This window comes from Aquarana catesbeiana, linkage group LG02, assembly GCF_042186555.1.
Source record: "Aquarana catesbeiana isolate 2022-GZ linkage group LG02, ASM4218655v1, whole genome shotgun sequence".
Taxonomy (NCBI): Eukaryota; Metazoa; Chordata; class Amphibia; order Anura; family Ranidae; genus Aquarana; species Aquarana catesbeiana.
In genome coordinates, this window is record NC_133325.1 from 66,455,718 (window position 1) to 66,479,397 (window position 23,680).

Sequence of the window (23,680 nt, forward strand, 5' to 3'; positions counted from 1 at the left end):
CACACAATGATTGGCACATTTCCTTTTTTAAACATTCGATAAATGGACAATCTGATAAAAACACTGAAGAAAGTGGACATAATCCTTCTTATAAACCGTCAATGCTGAAGGTAGAAAAATTCATATTTGGTTCTTTTTTGGCACAAGGCATTTTGTACCCATAAGAAAAAAAAAAAAAAAAAAAAAAAGGGAGGACAAGTTACTCGATTGCGCTTGGACGAGTCGCCACGTAGACAAACACGACAATTAATACCACCACGATGGCCAGCGTGGGAAGCACTACAGTGGTGATTTGCTGACGAGCTTCCTGCATGGCTTGCTTCCTCTCTTTCTTGTCTTTGGAGGACTCTTTCTTGGGTTTTCCCTTTAGCTGCCTCATTGTGGTGACCTCAAGTCACAGGACTAGCTTGCTTCAAAGACTGTAGATGAGGAATCTCTGATAAGGAAGTTGGCTGATGGGATGGAGACCTAGGCATAAGGGAGGAGCAATTAGTTAATTTACGAAAAGTTTAAACTTTTATTCTGTAATGGATAATATTCTGCATTTTTTTTTTTTTTTAACAAAGATACAAAGAATGGTACAATAACCAAAACGCTCAACATGAGCATAAGGCCCCTTTCACACGGGTGGACCGTTTAGGTTCTCCTATCAGTTTTTTCGGCGGACCTGAACGGACGCTCCATACAGGTCTATGGAGCGACGGATGTCAGCGGTGACATGTCTGCTGACATCCGACCCTCTCTGATCCGCTCTGATCCGTGTGACGGCTGGAAACCTTACTCTTCCATCCGTCTGGCAGATCGGATGAAAACGGACTCTACAGTTTGTCTTCATCTGATCCCCCATAGAGGAGAGCCGCGCTCTGACAGGTCCATCCCTGCACAGTGTGGAGAGACCGATCTGTCATCGGCCTGCTCAGCAGGAATCAACGGAGCGATCCCCCGCTGAGCAAAGCGGAGCCCGTACACTGACACGTCCGTGTGAAAGGGCCCTAAGGAGAAATAAAGTTCTTTACACAAACATGAGATTAATTCCATAACAGTTCTGCTAAGGCCCCTTTCACACTTATACGACTTGTCCGACGATTTTGTACTGCAAAATCGTATGACAAGTCATTCTCCATGATTTTCAATGACTACCATTCATACTGGCACTACTTTAAGTCATGCCGACTTCAAAGTAGTCCCTGCACTACTTTGGTCCAACTTCCATACATTTGTACTCCATAGACCTCAATGTTAAACACTCAAGTAGCATGCAAATCGTACCTAAATAATATAGACAGGATTTCAGCACTACTTTGTAAGCCCAAGTTGAGAATGGTTAATGCCAAAGTTGTGGCAAAGTTGTACAAAGTAGTACTGCTCCCAAATCGTGGCAAAATCGCAGCCACGAAATTGCGTTAAAATCGCGCGAGTTTGAAGTCGTATAAGTGTGAAAGGGGCCTTAATGTCATTGAAGAAGTACTCTCTTGGAATTAATTGGGTTAAAAATAAAAACAGACAAATAATGGCCACAAATATAATTAAAGATACACTCCCACAGGCTCAATTGCCAAAGTACACTGCTCAAAAAAAAAAAAAAAAAGGAAAAAAGGAACACTTTTTAATCAATGTATAGCATCAAGTCAATTAAAGCCCTGGGATATTGATCTGGTCAGCAGCAGAGGGAGTTGTTAATTTCATTAACACCAAAGCAGCTGAAACTGATTAACAAGTGCACTAGATTGGGAACAATGAGACAACCTCCAAAACAGGAATGGTTTTACATGTGGAGGTCACTGACATTTCTTTTTCCTACTCCTGTTTTCTCACTGCTTTTTACTAGTTTTGCATTTGGCTAGGGTCAGTGTCACTACTGGTATCATAAGGCGATACCTGGACCCTATAGACGTTGCACAGGCAGTCCAACTCCTCCAGGATGGCATATCAATACGTTCCATTGTCAGAAGGTTTGCTGTGTCTCCCAGCACAGTCTCAAGAGCAAGGAGGAGAGTCCAGGAGACAGGCAGTCTCTAGGAGAGCTAAACAGGGCCGTAGAAGGATCAGCAGTGCCAGTATCTGCTCCTTTGTGCAAGGAGGAATAGGATGAGCACTGCCAGAGCCCTACAAAATGACCTCCAGCAAGCCACTGGTGTGAAAGGGACTTTATGAGGGTGGCCTAAGGGCCCAACATCCTCTAGCGGGCCCTGTGCTCACTGCCCGGCACCGTGGAGCTCGATTGGCATTTACCATTGAACACCAGAATTGGCAGGTCTGCCACTGGTGCCCTGTGCTTTTCACAGATGAGAGCAGGTTTATTCTGAGCACATGACAGACGTGAAAGGGTCTGGACAAGCCTTGGAGAGTGTTATGCTGTCTGTAACATTGTTCACTATGACCAGTTTGGTGGTGGGTCAGGGATGGTCTGGGAAGGCATATCCATAGAGGGACACACAAGACATATACAGGCTAGACAACGGCACCCTGACTGCCATTAGGTATCGGGATGAAAACCTTGGACCCATTGTCTGATCCTATGCTGGTGCAATGTGTCCTGGGTTCCTCCTGGTGCATGACAATACCCAGCCCCATGTGGGGAGAGTATGCAGCCAGTTCCTGGAGGATGAAGGAATTGATACCATTGAATGGCCCCCACGCTTGCCTGACCTAAATCCAATAGAACATCTCTGGGACATTATGTTTCGGTCCATCCGACACCGCCATGTTACACCTCAGTCTGTTCAGGAGCTCAGTGATGCCCCGGTCCAGATCTACCCCAGGACACCATCTGTAGTCTCATTAGAAACATGCCCCAACGTTGTCAGACATGCATACAAGCACGTGGGGGTCATACAAACTACTGAGTACCATTTTGAGCAGACTAATCTGCTGCATAATTTTTTCACTTAGATTTTCAGAGTGTCTTTAAATTCAGCCCTCTGTAGGGTGATATTTTTTATTTCCATCAAACGACGTGGCATCCTTTCATTCCCAACACATAACCCAGTCCATATCAGTATAGATACCCAGCATGATATTTTTCCCCATTGAGATCTGATGTGGTTTCAAAGCATTCCTTTCATTTTTTTTGAGCAGTGTATATTTAGCAGACATCTCAAGTATTAGTAACGGCGAGAATAGAAGAGCACCATGTATCCCACACCTTATTAGATTTATGAGGGCAACCCCTATGCTCAAAAATGAGCTTTTGATAGGGCAACACCTGATTCATCATCTGTATTCATATACAGAGAGAAGGGGGAGTAGGTTGTATCCACTTAAGTGCCATAACTTTGCGGGCCAAGAACAAGGTTCGTCAATCACTATTCCTCATCTAGAATACCCAACAAGCATAGCAGAGATAGTAGATCTGTCACTTGCAGCCCAATTATTGCATTATTAAATCAAGCTTTTTTATATATTTCTTCCTCATACTGTATTGTATTAGCTATAATAAAGGAAGAATAAACATTCACTATAACCAGCTGAAGTCCTTGAGCATGCATGCTGTGCTCCCTCCTACTCCGAAAAATGTGTCAACCAATCACCTTGTATGCCCTGTGCTTCCTTTATTGCCACGGCTGCTCTGCTCAATAAGAGGAGGAATGAAGGTTGCATTCATAAATACTTTATAGACAGGTTTATTCTTATTACTTCTTTTTCTTCTATTCAAAAGGAGTGTCATCTGATCTTAAGGCTCTTTTCACATCAGCGGACCGATCGGGTCCACCTGTCCATTTTTCAGGTGGACCCGATCGGACCACCTATTGAGCTCTATGGAGTGGCAGCTGTCAGCGGACAAGTCACATCTGCCGGCATCTGATCCGGTCTACTAAAAACAGACGGATAAGGATACGTTCGCCATCTGTCCTGCGTATTGGAAGATAGTCGGATGGAAATGGACAGGCAGTCCGTTTCCATCTGACCGCCCCATAGAGAACAGTGGGCTGTGTCCATGTCTGCTCTGCATAGAGGAACGGACACAGACCTGTCAACCCCACTGCTCAGCAGAGAGATGCCTTGCTGAGCAGGCAGATCTGCTAGACGGATTCCACTCCTTCTGAAAGAGGCCTAACAGTGAAGGTCAGTTTATGCAATCTACAAAAAAAAAAAAAAAAAATATTATATTAAGAACTGTAACTCTTCGTCCACCTTAAAGCAAAAAACTGTTCGCATGTGGACCCGCCATCTGCTGCCTTTTCCAAAGATGTGAGGTCTGCTCTCACTCTATTGTTGCCACTGCCATCTCCTCCTGGTGTTCTTCCAGGTCTTATTTTCTGTATTCAGCCATTTGGCTGGCCAATGAACCTCTGCGCCTGTGCCCAGATTACACGGTCCTTGTACCTGGCATCTAACAGACTGCATTGCACTGAACATACACAAAACGGACACATAGGGGTTGATTTACTAAAACTGGAGAGTGCAAAATCTGGTACAGCTGTGCATGGTAACCAATCAGCTTCTAACTTCAGCTTGTTCAATCAAGCTTTGCCAATAAAAACCTAGAAGCTGACTGGTTACTATGCAGAGCTGCACCAGATTTTGCACTCTCCGGTTTTGGTAAATCATCCCCACAGAGTCTCTTCTGCTATAAAACAAACTACTACCAATTTTTTTATTGTTCTGCTCCATCCATTGTTTTTTCTTTTTTGGCCATTTTATTTTTTTGTTTTTTTAAGTATAGTTCAACTTTTTTGTGGTAAGAAAACAAAAAACAAAAACAAACAGCAGCTGTAAAATACAACTATTTAATACCAGGCTATCATTTCTGCTCTGACAGGAAGAGAATACAAGTGGTTAACAGCACAGGCTAAAGTCGGGTACACACAGGCCAAATGTCAGGGGACACTTGTCGGTTTAAAAAAAAAAACTGCCCAACGTTCAGCCTGTGTGTATGTCGGTCTGTCTGGCAGAAGCTGGTCATTTGGCCAGGCGTGCATGCTGGAAAACCAGCAACCGACAGACTCCCAATCAGTGGTCTCATCAAATGGTGGAGAGCGCTGATGGAAGTGTTCCAGCAGGGGGTGGGGGGGGGGCCGCCCCTGTCAGAACACAATAGCTCAGCAGGGGAGTTCGCTGTACCAAATCTGCGAAGTTAGAACAGCGGCTCCGACCGAAGATGACAGGTTTTTTTTTTTTGTTCAACTCAAAAATCCAATAATGTATATCAGGCTTTAGGCAAGCCAGGTGAACTCATTTTCTTTCCTTCCACCAGGGGTGTGACTGTGTTGTTAATGGGGGAATACTTCCCGTAGAGCTATTGTATTCTGCCAACAGGATGCGCAGTCGGCAATATACAAGGATTACTGCTAGCAGATATGGATTAACGTGGGTACGACCAGCCTGCCCATGCATGGATTAAAATTCGACTGGTCCCTGCTGAACCGGCCGAATTTTCATCCATGTATGGCAGCTTAACCACTTGTACTGTCTCCCTGTCAGAGCGCAAATGTTACCAGCACACGCACTGTATTTCATGGAGGGAGGAGTTTAAACTTTTTTTTATTTATTATTAAACAACTTAAAAAGTGGAAATTTAGATTCTTACAAATGTCCATGACAGGTTCTCTTCAAGTGAAGAGATTTTCTGCCCCACTGATGGCAGCCAGTAAGGCCCCTTTCACACGGGCTTTCCGATCAGGTCCACCTGTCGGATTTTCATGCGGACCTGATCGGACCCTCTATTCACTCCTATGGGGCCGTGGATGTCAGCGGTGACACGTCCTCTGACATCCGCTGCTATCCGATCCGGTCTGTGAAATCCAGGACGGACGGAGACCCTATGTTCTATCCGACTGGCAGATCAGATGAAAACGGACAGGCGTTCCCATTTTCATCCGATCTCCCCATTGAGGAGAGCGGAGATCTGACAGGTCCGTCTCTGCACAATGAGCGGAGACGGACCTGTCATCTGCCTGCTTAGTGGGTTGATCCCCCGCTGAGCAAAGCGGAGTCCGTCGGGCGGACCGCCCGTGTAAAAGATCCCCAACACAGAGGCTGAAAGCTGCTGAGGATTAACGGTGCACTGTGCGGTACTAACATTTACGGCAGTATGCACTCAGGGATGAATGATCGAACATACAGTCTGTAACGATGCACCGAAATTTCATTGGCCGAAAATAGGGCTTTTAGCGTTGTGCCAAAAGAATACAAAAGAAATGCCCACGATTTTACGGCAATTTTGCTGTGCTGCTCATAGACTCTAAAAAAAAAAAAAAAAAAAAAAAAAAAGTCATCAAAACCGCAACATGTGCATTTTTTATGCGTTCTTACTGCGTTTTCAATGCATTTCAAAAGGGGAGGTGCGTTTTTTTTTTTTTTAACTAACCAAACATGCACCAAAAAAGGTAACAAGCAGGATTAACACCACTTCAAAAAGGTGCCAATAAATGCATATTATTAATTTTTTAAAAAGTCAAATATAATATAAATATATTTATTATATTTTTTAAACCGGCAATTTTGGTTTCGGCCAAGTGCATCCTAAATTTTCTGTTTCAGCACCGGAAATTTTCATTTCGGTGCACCACTAACAGTGTTCCAGACATTGGTCTCTGGGCACATATTCCCTAAATGTTAGTGAAGTTAGTAAAGTTAGTGTTAGCGCACTTGTCCAGCCACAGCAGCTTTCAGCCTCTCGGTTTTATAAGCTGCTGGCAGTGAGGCTGGATGACAGGCCTGTGCCTTCTGCCCATACCTAAACTCCGGGACCTTATGCACCAGGGCTAAACACCCAGTGTGCATGGGGCCTAAGGCAAAACTACCAAATTTAGATCCCTGCCAAGTTTCATTAGGTAAAACATAAAATGCCATATATCAAGCCTGACCAAACATATATTTATTCAATACCAAGCACTCCCTAACCCATAAAACTATTAAAAATGTTTTCATTTGTTTTACAGACTCGAGGGCTCATTCATGGCAAGAATAATCTAGTAATGCACTGGGTATCTGTGTTGGGTTGCAATTTATTAAAATTGTACTACATGTACATACAGTATGCCATAGTGCACATGTACAACTGCTCTTTGTGTTGTGGTGCAAAGTGGCTATAAAAAAAAAAAAAAAAAAAAGAGAAGGGGGGGGCGCCTATTTTTTTACACGACACCGCATTCACAATGAACAGGCTGCTTAACCCCTTCATGCCAACATAACGCAAACATGTGGCCTTCGGCTTGAAGGGGTTGTATGGGGGTGATGCGTGCAGCTGCAGGCATCACCCCGGTACCCTTTTTTTTTCCCAGAGCCGGCTTTCTTGTAATAACAACCGATGTGGCTAAGCAGTCGCTCGGCTCTAATTATAAGCAGCGGCTCGCCCGGGCTCTCCCGTCCCACCGGGGAGGCCCCTGAGCGACCAGCTGGCATGTCCACCGGCTGGCCGGAGACCCGAACGAAGCCAGAATCGGCTTTGATCAGGTCTCGGAGCTAGTAACCTGGAAGCGATGTCAAGATGTAACTTCCTGTTTACTGGAGCCTTAAAAGGCACCAGATTTTTAAAAAAATTACAGTATTCAAAACAGCCAAACTTGGCATTTTGAATGCTTTTAAGTGCAAAGGAGGTCTTATAGACTCCAGATCCCTCCATAAAGAGTAACTGTCACTGCCCATTTACAGTTACAAGGGATGTTTACATTCCTTGTGACAGCAATAAGAGTGATCAGAGAAAAAAAAAAAAAAAAAAAATTGAAAAAAAAAAAAAAAAAAAAAAAAGGCACAGTGTTAAAAAAAAAAAAAAAAAAAAAAAAAAAATTATAAAGAAAAAAAATAAATGTTTAAAGCGCCCTATCCCTGCGTGCTTGCGCGCAGAAGCGAACGCATACGTAAATCGCGCCCGCAAACAGTGTTCAAACCACATGTGAGGTATCGCCACAATCATTAGAGCAAGAGCAATCAGTCACTAGACCTCCTATGTAACTCTAAATGAATGTAGTCATTTTTAAAGCGTCGCCTACGGAGATTTTTAAGTACCGTAGTTTGTCGTCATTCCACAAGTGTGCGCAATTTTAAAGCACGACATGTTCGGCATCTATTTACTCAGTGTAACATCATCTTTCACATTATACAAAAACATTGGGCCAACTTTATTGTTTTTTTTTTTTTTTTTTGCCCCCATTTCATAAAAGTGTATTTCTTCCAAAAAATTGCATTTGAAAGACCACTGCGCAAATATAGTGTGACATAAAAAAATATTGCAACAATCGTCATTTTATTCTCTACAGTCTTTGCTAAAAAAAATATAGGATGTTTGGGAGTTCCAAGTAATTTTCCAGCAAAAATTTTAATGTGGAAGCAACAAATGTCAGAAAAAGGCTTAGGCATGAAGGGGTTAACATCATGTGTCTCATTATTGCACAAAAAACGCACATGCCAACCTCTGAATGAGCCCTCGTGGACCACTTTATATCAATAATAAGCTCTGTAAATCTTATTCAGGGGAGATGGTACATAGTGGTTTCCAAAAGGAGCTACCAGGAAACTAGGCCTTAATCAGCCTTTAAACCCAAATGAAAAGATAGATAACGACACACCGATATGAAATATTCATCATTCTAATCCTAGAAAACAAAAGTCTACATAATGTACCCGTGCGTTGTACCTCAGACTGGAATCAAAATTAGATCCTGTCTAATGAGCAAACAGATCAGAGAAAATTGCATAGAAAGAATTATTATGCTTGACCACCAATACATTAAGAAAAAAAAAAAAAAAAAAAAAAAAAAAAAAAGTAAAAAATAGAGCAAAGCAGGAAAAAAAAAAAAAAAAAAAAAAATCAAAAGCCTGTAGCTACATTTCTTCTCGTTCCACACGTAGACCAACTTCAGTTCTGCCATTGTTCTCCCCCCACCCCTTTCCCGCACTGCTTTCTGGTGTGAACTGACCCTAAAACAAAGAGTCCATCTGCCCAATGTTGGGTCACACATTACAATCGGACTACTGTTTTGGATTTAATAATAACTAGATCATGCAAGAGCAAACCAGACAATACTAAAATTCTATAAGTAATGATGCATTTAGCTCTGTGTGCAGAACAGCAAACACTTTACACCAACATATAAAAATAACACCTTTTCCCATAAAGTGTCAGTTTGTTTTTTGAACTGCCACCTTTCAAAAGCACAGATATTATAGCCAAGGGCCTCCCAGCTGCCACCAGGGAAGGCTACCTCACCTGTGCCTTCCACGCAACTTGTGCAGATAAACTGCAAGATTATGGGAAAAAGTCTATGCAGCTGTGCCAGAACTCAAATATCTGGGTTCGCAAAAGCATTCAAATGCACGCAGAGTGGATTTAAATCCTTTGTGGCTTGAGGACTATATTTTGTCACTTCCAGTTTCTCTCAGATGTAAACAATCTATTACTGGCTTGTAAAAGCATTTGATCAAACAGATCTCGGTTTGATCAGATGTTTAAAGGGCAGAGGAGGGATCTGGAGTCAAATAGACCCCAGATGTCTCAGTAAAGACTATCGGTCATGACCCATGCTATCGCAAGAGATGTTATTCATCCCTTGTGATAGCAAAAAATGTGATAAAAAAAAAAAAAAAATTAAAAGTGGAGCTCCAGCCCCCCCCCCCCCACAAAAAAAATTAAAAGTAAGCAGCTACAAATACTGTAGCTGCTGACTTATTAGGACACTTACCTGTCCAGAGATCTCACAATGTCAGCACCCCAGCCAATTTTTTCAATCAGCTCTCGGGTGCTGTCGCCATCATTCCTTCTACGGGAAACTGGCGGTATAGCCTTGCAGCTTCACAGCCGGTTCCCTACTGTGCATACACGAAGCACACTGCGCTTTGTGAATGGCGTGGCTGCGAGAGAAGGAGAGGTGGGGCGAATTTCCGGGGGATCACGCCACGGTGAGGTCTCCCAGATCCCAGAAGTGGGGATCTGGTGCCTGTCAAAAACAGGTACCCACTCCCCCCCTGAAAAGGTGCCAAATGTGGCAAGGGGGGGGGGGGAGCAAACAAACAGAGCTTCCCCATTTGGGTGGAGCTCCGTTTTAATGAGACAGTGTAGGCATAGTCTGTAGACATGGACCATAGGGTTTGTTTTTGGATGGAAAACTGGTTACAGCGGCACGTCCAAAGGGTGGTGATAAATAACGTGTACTCAGAATGGTCTAGAGTGGTTAGTGGCCCAAGGCTCTGTCCTGGGATCAAATCTGTTTAATTCATTTATAAATTATATAGAGGATGGTAGAAATAGCTCAATGTCCGTGTTCATCGATGACACAAAATGAATAGGGCGATAACTTCACAGCAGGATATAGAAACTTTACAAGAGGACCTCAATAAATGAATGGAGTGGGCTACTAGATGGCAAATGAGGTATTGATAAATGTAAAGTAATGCACTTGGGGGGGGGTTAAAAATATAAAACGCAAGCCACTTACTAGGGAGGAGAACCTCTGGGGGATTCCAGAATGGAGAAAGATCTGGGTTTCCTGGTAGAAGACATACTGAGCAATAGCATGCAATGCCAAGCTGCAGCAAGCAAAGCCAGCAGAATATTAGCATGCAATGGAATGCATGGAATTTACTCCAGAGATAAAACTACAATTCTGCCACTTTATAAAACTCTGGTTTGGCTGCATCTGGAGTATTCTGTCCAGTTCTGGTCACCAATCCTCAGAAAGGATGTGCTGGAACTGGAGAGAGTCTAGAGAAGGGCAAAAAAAAAAAAAAAAAAAAAAATATTATGGGGACTGGAGGACCTCAAATACAAGGAACGAATACAAGCATTGAATTTATTCTCCCTGGAGAAGAGACACTTGGGAGGAGATATCATAGCGATATAAAAATATCTCCGGTGATCCCCGCGTAGGGAGGAAACTATTCAGTCTCAGGGAGTGTAAGAGAACACGTGACCACACAATGACATTGGAAGCGAAGCCGTTTAACCTTAGCCACTTGCCTACTGGGCACTTTCACCCCCTTCCTGCCCAGGCCAATTTTCAGCGCTCTCACACTTTGAATGACAATTGTGCGGTCATGCAACACTATACCCAAATTCAATATTTTTTTTTCACACAAATAGTGTTTTTGTTGGTTTTTAATCACTACTGGGTTTTGTTTTTTTGGGTTTTGTTTTTTTGTAAAAAAAGTTTTAGTTTATCAGTAAATTTTGTAAATAAGTAATTTCTCTCTTTCACGGATGTGTGCTGATGAGGCGGCACTGATGGGCACTGATAGGCTGCACTTATCGGCACTGATGAGGTGGCACTAATATGCCTCACTGATAGGTGGCACTGGTGGGCACTACTAATGGGCACTGGTTGGTGTCACTGATGGGCACTGCTGGGGCTTTACTGTAATCAGGGCACTCGTCATTGGCTCTTTACCAAGATCAGGGTTGCGCTGTGTCTTAAGAACACGGTGCGGCCTTGATCGCCAGGCTGTGTACCCCTCCGGGTGCGCAAGAGCAGCCATTCTGGGGCGCTGTCATATGACGTCGTCCCAGAACGAGAGCCGCACCGCTCCACAGTCATTTGATGGTGGGTGGCGGCAAGTCGTTTAGCTGCGCAAGGGGTTTTTCACAGTCAGGGTGCTAAGGATGTGGAACTCTCTTCCACAATTGGTGGTGTTAACAGGAAGTACTGATAGTTTTAAAAGACTCTTGAGGGTGCATCCTAGCAAATACAATATACAGGGAAACAATTATCTACACGAACACACACACCTGGATGGACTATTGTCTTTATTTAACCTTACCCAACCATGTAACAATGACTTTTTTTTTATTTAAAAATTAAGAAAATTTAAGTGCCCCCACCCACCGTGCTTGTGCACAAAGGCGAATACATACGTAGATCCAGCATGTAAACGGTGCTCGCACCACACATGTGAGGTATTGCACTGAACATTATAGCGAGAGCAATAATTCTACTACCACACCGCGTGTGCAACTCTAAACTAGCAACCTGTAAATGCATTTAAAGCGTCGCCTATGGAGATTTTTTAGGTACCATAGTTTGTTGCCATTACACAGGCATTTGCAATTTTAAAGCTTGACATGTTAGGCATCTATTTACTTGGCGTAACAGCACCTTTTACATTTCTCCATATATTGCATTTTTGTGCATTCAATTTCATTAAAAGGAGTATTTTTTCCAAAATTTAGTTCGAAAAACCACTGCACAAATACCGTGTGACATAAAAAATTTCAACATCCACCAATTTATTCTCTAGGGCCTCTGCCTAAAAATATAATAATGTTTGGGGGCTCTAATTTTCTAGCAAAAAAAAAAAAATGTTTACATGTAGGAGAGAAAATGTCAGAATTGGCCTGGGGGCCAAGTAGTTAAATATTTTGTGTCTGGAGTCTAGATTAAAATCAAGAGAAAAAAAAAGGTGGGGACAAAAAATAAATAAAGTGCACATAATGAAAAAAAAAAAAAAAAAAAAAAAGACAAAGCCAACTTCGTTATAGAACAGATATGTTGTCAGAACCTCCAATTTGCCCCTAAATGCCATTTATCTATCCAGAGCCCATCCAGCAGATCCCAGATTACACACTATAATTTTCTTTCACTGATGTTCTCTCTACAAACACATTAACCTTTTCCTGGCGGAACTCTGAGGACAGAGTACAGAATGACATCTGACACAGGAACGCGGACAGGCCGACACTCTGATCAATAGGAAGTGGTAGCAGAGAAGACACTTTCTTTTTCACAACGTACCAATGTGTTTATACACACACACACACACACACACACACACAGCTCAGATCCACTAATCCTACCTGTCCGGAAAACTCCATTTTTGTTACATTTCTCTTTCCTCCAACTATAGTAACAGCCTTCTACCTTTATTTGTGACCAGGGCAGCCATCAAAAATTCTAACATTCCCCATGGCCCGCCCACTGGCTGTCCCACCGAATCTGCCCACTAACCATCCCACCAAGTCATCATCCACATCCCTCTCCACAATCAACCTCTCATCCTCTTTCCCACCCAGAATTATCTGCATCCCTCTCCAGGAGAGGGATGGATGATTCTGGGTGGGGATGAGGATGATGGAGAGGGATAGAAGATTCTGGGTGGGGATGGGGATCATGGAGAGGGATGGATGGATGGATGGATGGATGATGATGGGGATCATGGAGAGGGATGGATGGATGATGATGGGGATCATGGAGAGGGATGGATGGATGATGATGGGGATCATGGAGAGGGATGGATGATTCTGGGTGGAGAGGAGGATGGAGAGGGATGGATGATTCTGGGTGGGGATGGGGATCATAGAGAGGGATGGATGATTCTGGGTGGGGATGGGGATCATGGAGAGGGATGGATGATGATGATGGAGAGGGATAGAGGATTCTGGGTGGGGATGAGTATGATGGATATCATGGAGAGGGATGGATGATTCTGGGTGGAGATGAGGATGATGGAAAGGGATGGATGGATGATTCTGGGTGGGGATGAGGATGATGGAGTTACATTGTAGAGAGGGAGGACGACGATTCTAGGTGAAGATGAGAGTTATATTGTGAAGAGGCTCTCCACAATGACACTCTTCTCCACCCAAAAACATCCTCCTCCCTCTCCACAATGTAACGTCATCATGTTAGCTTGTCAGGGCCAGGTGTATGATGTTCCATCTGGGGAGATTAAATACAGTCCACTCCACACAGCAATCTACAGCAGCACACCGCTACACACACTGACTTACCATGTCTGCATGCACCTGAGAGGGGCTGGGTCCCTCCACTGACGAGGCTGGCCACACCCCCTCCCCAAGACCCGCCCAATCACATTACTAACCTATCACCATGCTCCATTTCAGCAGGGAAGCGAAGCAAGTGTCGGATCATGGATCATCTGCGGGGCAGAGCGACACAGGGAGGAGGAATCCATGTCCTGCCCTCGGCTGCTTGCGTGCAGGGCCTAAGCCTGCAAGTAGTGCTTCTCTGTTGCTGGCAGCGTGCGGGACAGCGGCTGGCTGCTAAAAGTCTAATTACATTATGCTGCTGCTGCAGGGGGTGCTGTCTGGCCCTGGGCCCCTTGGGATGCTCGGGCCCCTTACGAGTGCATTAGATGTCCCCCCCCCGATGGCAGCCCTGTTTGGGACTACCTATATTACCCACTTGATCAGTAGCGGCTGCTCCATTAGGGGCGACACCCCCCTAATCTCCATGTAGGGCGCGGATGCATGGATTTCAATGGGGGTTTTTTTTTGGAGCACATGATTAGAACCAGAGGCTCCAATTGGCTTCAGAAAAGGGTGGGCTCAGAGCCCACCCAGTTATGTGACATTAGCTTATTTATATCCAGCACGGATCCAGCACTACCTCGTCATCGGAAAGGTAAGGCCACGGATCGCTGCCTTCCCGTCCGAAGCTTGCTGCTTTTCTTTGAAAAAGAGATGCTGGGGTCCTGCCTTTTCTCATTACAACACTGATTGTGACCCAATGATTTAACGTTTTCCCAAAACCATTAAATCCAAGGCTTGCCTTGAATAATAACCAGCACAGTCACCAAGGTGCTTATGTCAGCTTTTTAAAGGGTTTGTTCACCTTTAACAAAAAACTGCCTATGCAAATATGGGGTGTCTGTAGATAAAACCAAAGTGTACAACTCTGACTAAAGTTGAATAATCCTCTTGCTATAGGTGTAGGCCATTTACGCATTTCATGAAGCCTGACTGGAAAACTCCCAGGACATTGCTAAGAGAGGCCTAACTCCTACTGCTCACCCCCAAAATCACAGGAGTGAGCTCTTAAACGCAGAGTTCAAAGATACTGCATCAGGGGAGAGAAAGTATGTGAGAGGGTTTGAATCAAAGAAAGAGCTCACTCGTGATGGCGGAGGTCAGCAGTGATAGCTGGGCCTCTTAGTAACATCCTGGGAGTATTCCAGTCAGGCTTCAGGTATGTAAATGGGCTACACCTATAGCAAGGGCGTTATTTAACCCCTTCATGCCGACTGCACGCAAATATGCGGCCTTAATGGCTTTTTTCTGTGGAGCCGCATATTTGCGTATCTCCCTTTTTACTGCGAGCGCGTCACACGGCACGCTCCCAGCACAGAGACTGGGGTCTCACCGAGCGCCCCAAACCCCGTTTTAACATTCGGGACCTGGAACGTTCGATTCACCTGATCGCCGTAATAGCCTCCGATTGGCTATCACAGTGACCAGTCACTGTGAAGCCCGCCCCCATGTTTTCTGTCTCTGTGAATGGAGAGGAAAGAAAATATATATTGTATCTTTCTCTGTCCTTGCAGAGGAAGGAAGGAAGGAAGGAAGGAAGGAAGGAAGGAAGGAAGGAAGGAAGGAAGGAAGGAAGGAAGGAAGGAAGGAAGGAAGGAAGGAAGGAAGGAAGGAAGGAAGGAAGGAAGGAAGGAAGGAAGGAAGGAAGGAAGGAAGGAAGGAAGGAAGGAAGGAAGGAAGGGAAGCACTCAAAAAGGATAATCGAGACATACCCCATTTAGGGTGGGATGACAGCCTGCAAGACTTTCCTTCCAAAAGCCTGGTCCCCAGCAGTCAGGAGGTCTAACCTATAATGACGGGCAAATGTTGTCAGACTAGTCCATGTAACTACTTTACAGATCTGTTTGGGGGTGGCACCAGCTCTTTCTGCCCAACTCTCCGCCAAAGCTCTTGTAGAATGAGCCCGAATACCAACTGGACTCTCCTGGCCTGAAAGGGAATAGGCCTCTGATCGCCATTCTCAACCATCTGGCAATGGTTCCTCTGGTAGCTTGTCTTTCTTTTCTTACTACCAGCAAATGAAACAAATAATACATCTGAAGTCCTTAGTAACTTCCAGGTAACTTAAGACTGCTCTTTTAACATCCAAGGTATGGAATTCTTCTTCCTTTTTCCCGATGGATTCTAATCCAAAATCAACTCCTGAGCTTGATTTTGGACTGAAGCGACCTTCGGTAAAAAATTAGGATCTGTCTTCAGAACAATTCGGTCTGAAAATATAGAAAAAATGGCTACCTGATTGTCAAAGCTTGAAGCTCGCTTCTTCGACCTGTCTTATAGCAACTAAAAAAAAAAGTTTTCAAAGTAGTCTCAGGGAGGCTAAATTAATAGGTTCAAAGACACAAAAGGTGCTAATGCTTCGGCCATTACCTTTGTGAACACTCTTGGGGACGATGATAGGCCAAAATGGTAGTGCTCTGAACTGCAGGTGTACCACCTTTTTTCCTACTTTCAGTGCCAACCTTAGATATTTTTGGGACCTGGCAGCAATAGGTATGTGGAGGTAGGCATCCCGTAGGTCTATTGATGTCATGTAGCACCCTAGGTTCAGGATGTTTTTGACTGGAAAAAATGGAATCCATTTGAAATCTTCTGTACTCTACCAATCGATTTAGCATTTTGAGATTTAGGATGAGCCGGAACTTTCCTGAAGGTTTCTGAACGAGGAATATGTGCAAATATAGAACCCTTGGAAGAACTCCCTTGTAGGGACTGGAACCATGACTACCTGGGATCTCAGTTCCTGGATTAGAGACTTTATGGCGAGAGCCTTGGATGGATCCCTTGGTGAGAGTCTGTCACCAAGAACTTTTTTGGAGGTCGCATATCCCTGGGAGAGCATGTTTAGAATAAAATTGGTTTGGTGTAATGCCTCTCCACTGTGGAAGAAACTCCTGGAGCCTTCCGACTGGGAGGAAGAGGTCACTGACTTTCCAGAAGTCGCAGGAGGATTGAAGCGCACTCCACTACCTTTGGACTTCTGGAAAGACCATGGCTTCCTTTTTCTCTGCGTTTTACCTTTCGGCTGTCCTTTCTGAGGCCGAAAAAACGCTTACAGGTCTACACCTGCTACTCCTTGACAGGAAACTATTTTTTTTAATCGGCCGTTCAGTCAAGAATGGATTCTAGATCTGAACCAAACAGCAAATACCCTGCAAAGGGAATGCTACACAGCCTGTTTTTTGATGCTGCGTCCCCAGGCCAGGTTTTTAGCCATAAAGCCCTCCTAGTAGTGTTTGTTAATGCTGCGGACCTAGTTGACATGCGTATGGACTCTGCCGAGGCATCTGCAATATATGACACCGCTGCAGATAAGGTTGTTAAAAAAAAAAAAAGAAAAAAAAAGTAAAAGAAAAATCTCCTGTTTCAGGTAATCCGCAGAAACATGGGCCTTCGTCTGGTAAATCCAGTGCTCTAAATTCCTGGCAACACATGTTGTTCCCATTACTGCCTTCAGATTGCTCATAACCGATTACCAGGCTCTTTTAAGAAGTAGGTCCATCCTCTTATCCATGGGCTCCTTTAGTGTGCCCATATCTTCAAAGGCAAGGTCAGTTGACTTTGAGACCTGCGAGAAAGCGGAATCCAGTTTTGGAACCTTGTTCCAGATAGAGTCAGGATTTTTCTCAAAACGGGAATCTTCTCTTGTGGGTCTGAGAAAAAAAGATGGCTTCTTCTGGTTCCAGCCATTCTTTTTTAATAGTGTCCGATTATCGAATGGACTGGAAACATACGGCCTTTTGAGTCTCCCAGACCAGCGTACATGCGGTCGTGCAGCGAGAGCTCCTCCTTTTCCTCATCTATCCCCAAGGTAAGTGGATTACTTTCAGGAGTCCTCCTACCCCTTCTAGTGACAACTTCTACTTAGAGGTGGCATCTGCTTCATTTTCCTCCTCTTCTGAATCTGTTCCATCTAAAGCGGGGGAAGCAGGTTCTTGGGAAGTATCCTGGGAGATCGGACCTCCCGCCTGTATCAGAGAAACCCCTTGGGATTCTGCAGATGGCTGCGAAGCCCTAGGCTCCTCTGAGGGGCCTGGCTCTTCTCTCAGATTTGACCTGCTGAAAACTTGAAAGGTGGCGTGGAGCTCATCCTTAAAGGTTGTAACCAGATCACCACAAATGGATGGAGACTCCTCCCTGACTAAATCTGCAATACAATCTGTACAAAGCGATTTTGTCCAAGCTTTGCTTAATTTTTCTTTGCAGACAGGGCACCTTCTTGACTGGTTGAACAGAGCTTTTGGCCTGGACAAATAAAAGAAAAAAAAAAAAAAAGAAGAAGGACCACGCTAAATTGCTGCTGTACAGCACAAGAAAAAAAACAAAAACAAACACCAAGGTGCACTAGGAAAGAACATCTCACTTCCCTGTGCCCAAGCAAGTCATCACCACTATGTGGAGTCCCTTATGCTAGACAGGAGAGCTAACCCACTAGCCACTGCGCTACACATACACCAGGGAGCACTGGGGGGGGGGGGGGGGGATACACCCATAGGAGAAAACGGCCCACAGTAAGAAGGAACACAGTCCCTTATCCTTGCCTTGCTGGTGTCTTGGCTTGCCCCCTTATCCGCTGCATCCTCCATTGCGGAGCGTACTGTGAACACGTGGCTGAAAGAAAGCCAGATCCAAGATTAAAAAACGCCACCGCGCCGACCCTGACGTTTTATAGCACCAGGTGACCCTGCCCTCACTCCCTGCGCTTTACAGCCGGAATGCTGCCTTTTCCTGTATACTACACAGGACGTGGCCGAGGCTCTCCTCAGCCACCAGAACAATGGCGGCTGCACAGCTTTGCCCCGCCGCCGTCCCACGATGCAGGCGGCCAGCGGGAGACCACCGCAACCGCCCATCTGGAGGAAAAAAAAAAAAAAACTGGGCAGCATAGGCTCTCCCCGAGCAAGGAAGGGGGAGAGGGAGCCCATGGGACCATTCAGCAAGAGGCAAGTGGGAGGATCACTCTCCTAAAAAGAAAAAAACTGACAGATGAGAACCTTTGTCTTCCAGGAAAGCCCTGAGAGATCATGGCTGCCACCAGAGGTGTTCCTCCGGCTGGAGGAAACACAAAAAACTGAACTGAAGCTGCATGGATGCCTCCTGTTAAAAATTGGAATGATGAGGTGTTCCCTGTTGGAGGAGGAGCCATGATCTCTCGGGTGCTGTCCTGAAAAACGTTTTGGGGATGAAAAAAAAAAAAAAAAAAAATAGTGCACGATTGTTTCTGGGCTGTACTAACATACACATGTGTGGTGTTGCTGTGATCGTCAGGAGCAGGAGAATTTATTTTGGGTTGTTCTTTGGTGGTAGGTTATGGCAGTGGCAGGAAATATACAGTTACATTTTTTTATAAAAGTTTTTTTTTTTTTTTTTTTTTATTTTACACTAATTTGGGCCAGTTTTTTTCAGATAATTAAAAAAAAATAAAAATAAAGCAATCAGGAAATATCCATTACCATTTACCACCCAATTTGTCCTGCAAAAAAAGCAAGGTATAATCCACCTGGATGCACAAAACAGTTGTGATGATATGTACATTTTTACTAACACATGTCAAAGTTGCAAAATTTGGCTTAGGAATTAAGATTTGTTTTACCCTTAGGCAAGAAGGGGTTACTATTAGCCAAAGCTGCAGAACTTGATATTCTTACAGATTTTCTTACAGACACCCCTTACCTGAATTGGAAGTGTTTTTTTTTTTGGTAAAGGTGAACTAACCCTATAACTAAACTGTCAGTCATCACATGCCTGGTGTCATTGCTGGTCCAATGTGTAGCACTATTGCAACTGCAGACCAAACAGAGTCTTAGATGGCAGCCTCCTTGGCTGTAAGGGATAGGAGGATTTAGTTCTGCTTTAAAGAGTAAATAAATGCAAAGAAATAACATTTCATATATAATTTGGACACAGTTTACTACGCTTCCCTTATGAATAAACACTGAAGCGAGTCAGAAAACGAAGGAGCCGGAAAAGGGGAAGCCGGCAGCGCTGTTGGGGGTTGAGGGGGTAACACTCACTTGGAGCTGCTGCCATTGATAGAATGCCTTGTATTTTTTCAATGAATACAAGCTGTTCTCTGACTGGAGGAGGTGGAAAGGAGGGGAGGTGACATCACACTCTTCGTAGTTACATAGTTAGTCTGGTTGAAAAAAGACAGACGTCCATCTAGTTCAACCAACAAAAAGGGGAAAAAAAAATAAATATACAAAATAGTTTTACAAATCTTTATGCACAATCCTATACCCACAGAAGATCCAGAGGAAGGTTTAAAAAAAAAAAAAAAAAAAAAAAACCAACACCCCCAACAACAGCAAAGCATGAACCAATTTTCTACAGCAGGGGAAACATATCCTTCCTGATCCCACGACAGGCAAATCAAATATTCCCTGGATCAATTTTACCTATAAATGTCAGTATCCAGTTATATTATGTACATTTAGGAATGAAAAGAATCCAGGCCTTTTTTAAAGCAATCTACTGAGCTGGCCAGAACCACCTCTGGACGGAGTCTATTCCACATTTTCACAGCTCTTACTGCGAAGAGATCTTTCCATATTTGGAGATGAAATCTATTTTCCTCTAAACATAAAGAGTGCCTCCTTTTCTCCTCTGTGATGACCCTAAAGCGTATAACTCAACACCAAGTTCACTATATGGACCACTTATGTATTTATACATGTTGCTCATATCTTCCCTTAAAGGAGTCCTCCCTCCCCCCAAGAAAAATAAAAAAAGTCAGCAGCAACAAATACTGTATATTAAGTCTTACTAACAATTTGTACAGGGGCAAACTGATCTCTGTCTGGAGTCCATACCTATCTTAATACAAGAAAGGACTTTGCTTGCTTTGGAAATCGCAGCTTTGCATTGCCTGCCATTATTAAACTTATGATCTACCAGAACACCCAGATTCTTCTCCACTATGGATTCCCCCAGTTGTACTCCCCCTAATATGTATGATGCATGCGTATTCTTATCTTCCAAATGCCTAACTATACATTAAACCTCATTTGCTACATAGCTGCCCAATTAAACAGTGCATTGAGGTCGGCTTGTAGGTTGGAGACATCCTGTAAGGACGTTATTCCACTGCATAGCTTGGTGTCATCTGCAAAGACAGAAATGTTACTTTTGATCCCAGACCCTATATCATTTATAAAGATATTAAAAAGTAAGGCTCCCAACACTGAACCTTGGGGTACACCACTGATAAACTTTGACCATTCAGAGTAACAATCATTAACCACTACTCTTTGTATTCGATCTTTTAGCCAGTTTTCTATCCATTTACAAACTTTCCAAGCCTGTAGACTTTACCTTACACATGAGCCGTGTGTGTGTGGGGGGGGGACTGCTTTTTTTTGCAAAATTCCAAAGTACACCACATCCACCCCTATGTTCAAGGTTTTACTTACCTCCTCATAAAAAGAAATCAGATTTGTTTGACAACTTATGTATTTTATGAATCCATGCCGTCTGTTGGTTAAAATATTTATTTTTCCAAGCAAGAACTCATCTATGTGGTCTTCTATTAAACTCTCCAGTATATTCCCAACTATAGAAGATAAACTAACAGGTCTATAGTTACTAGGTAAAGACTCTGGGGGTTATTTACGAAAGGAGGGGAAGCTCTGCTGATATCATCATCAAATCATGTGAAAGTTAAAATGCGTTTTTTATTTTCCTTGCATTTTCCTTGCATGTCCCCCTTGGATTTACAGCGACTGCACTACCAAGTGCACTTGTAGTGCAAAGTGGATTTGCCTTTCATAAATAACCCCCTTTGTTGCCTTTTTAAATATAGGCACCACATTGGTAGACACCTGTTGTTCCATTGGGAGGATTTCCCTTCACTTCTTGACCAAAAACAGAAAGCGGAAGAAAATCTCTCAAAAGTCCCCTCTTAAACAGTTATCACAGGAACTATTGACCCCATTGAAGATTTCCCCTCTATTCTTTTATGGTGACAACTTAAAATTGGGATTTTTGCTCCAGGTTACCAGTACATAATAAACATATAGTTCATGGATATGCTCAGGGCTTTTTTTCAGCAGGAACTAGGGGGAACTCTGGCTCAGGTCTTCTGCTCCCTGCTCACCACTATCACTTGGTAACACTGAAGTCCAGCTTCTGCATTTACAAGTAATAGCTTATCTCCCAGTAGCTCCCACAGGTCAGATCTCCTGCCCAGATCACACTGAGTGCCGTACAGGGACAAGGGAGATACCGTACAGGGACAGGGACAAGGGAGATACAGAACAGGTGCCCAGGGTTCAGTGCAGTAATGGGCAGGAGAGGGTGTGTGGTAGGCCGCACCCTCTGTGGTCTCCATTTTTTTCCCTGGTGACCAGTTGTTGATGCTCCTACTGCATAATCTCCCTTGCAAGTGACTGTAGTATAGTATACTGGGAGGTACTACAGCCGGATAGGTGTTTCAGCTTAATATTGCAACAAAGGTAAGACATATGACAGATGGTGGGGCTTGTAAGGAGGGGGGAGAAAATGAGGGCAGTGGAGGGAGGGAATTGTCTGCAGAGGGACTATTTGATGCCATTTGGCAGGTATGTGAGTATGGCGGGCATGGTTGAGTTCCTGCACCTATTCTCTGAGAAAAAAAAGCCCTGGATATGCTGCTTTTACACCTTTTTTTTGAAGCACTTTTGCATTAAAAAAGTGCAAGAAAAGCTCAAGAAAAATGCTTCCCTTTAAAATGGGACATTGCACTTCTATTGTGGTGTAAAAAAGTCTGCTTGACGCATTTTTGGAGCAGGTTTGGTCAGTTAAAAAAAATAAATAAATAAAAAAAAACCACATACAAACACAAAACACGCACCAAGAGCACACCTTCTCATTGAAAGTGATGATAAAACGCGGCAAAAACCAACAATTCGTTTTTGGTGCACTTTGAGTCACATGTCCTTTAAAAACCACACCGCAAACACGGTAACATCGCGGCAAAAACACATATGCGTTTTCTCTGCAGATCAGTGTGGAAGTAGCCATAAGGTTTTAAAGCATTTCCAAACCCCAAAAAAGGGTTTGTTTTTTGCTTTTTTTCACCATTATTACTACTTGCTGTAAACCCCGCTTGGTCATTTTTATCTATAGGCAAGCTTATAATAAGGCTGACCTGTAGGTAAAATGAATATCTCCTAAATGTGCACCGTTTAAGAGATATTCACACTGCATGCAGCCAGTGACATCACTGTCACATGGCCTCTGAAGGTCCAGCATACCTTGCCGGAACTTCAGAGCTTTGTGCCGGAACCGAGAGCTCCCGCGCGCATGCACGGGAGTGACGTCATCGCGGCTCCCACCAATCACATAGCCGGAGCGCGAACCAAGAAGACAGACATTGGGATGATGCCCTCTAAGCTGTGACTTTACAATGCTGGAGGGCTTCAATCCAAGGTGAGCATTTCATAATATGCTAGTATGCAATGCATGCTAGCACATTATGCCATTGCCTTGCAGGTTTTTTCTTTTTTTTTGCAACATCCGCGGTTTACAACACTCTCTCACCTTACTGTATCAGACAACAGACACAAGCTAGGACTATGGAACCCTGTCCCTCCTGTTATCTGTAACATTTTAGGTATTTATGTGGCAGTTTATGCAGCACTCTTTCATACTGTACATTCACATCAGTGCCTGCCCCCTAGGGGGTGTACACTCTAAGGTCCCTACCTGACATGCATACATACAGGCACACACATACTGGTCCCAGTTTGGACAGAAGGCAATCTGTGGGAGGAAACCAGAGTACCTGGAGGAATTCCATGTAAGTACAAGGAGAACATGCAAACTCCATGTAGATAATGTTCTGACCAAGATGCAAACCAGGGACCCCAGTCCTGCAATTCATAAGTGCTAACCACTTAGCGCCTGAGCTACCCATAACATAGGGGGGTATGTGGTTCTTTAGTCTTCAAAGATCGTCAAGAACAATGTGATTGATAACTTCCTGTGCTCGCTATCATCTCG

General features: G+C 43.9%; 1 long non-coding RNA gene across 2 annotated transcripts in view; it reads right to left on the reverse strand.

Annotated features, from left to right (window-relative positions):
- Positions 1-376: 376 nt before the first annotated feature.
- The window catches only part of LOC141126928 (uncharacterized), a 52,122-nt gene continuing 28,818 nt past the window's right edge, over positions 377-23,680 (reverse strand). For both annotated transcript variants that reach the window (XR_012241462.1, XR_012241463.1), the window contains one exon: positions 377-468. This is a non-coding gene — a long non-coding RNA (uncharacterized lncRNA). The remainder of the gene's footprint in view (positions 469-23,680) is intronic.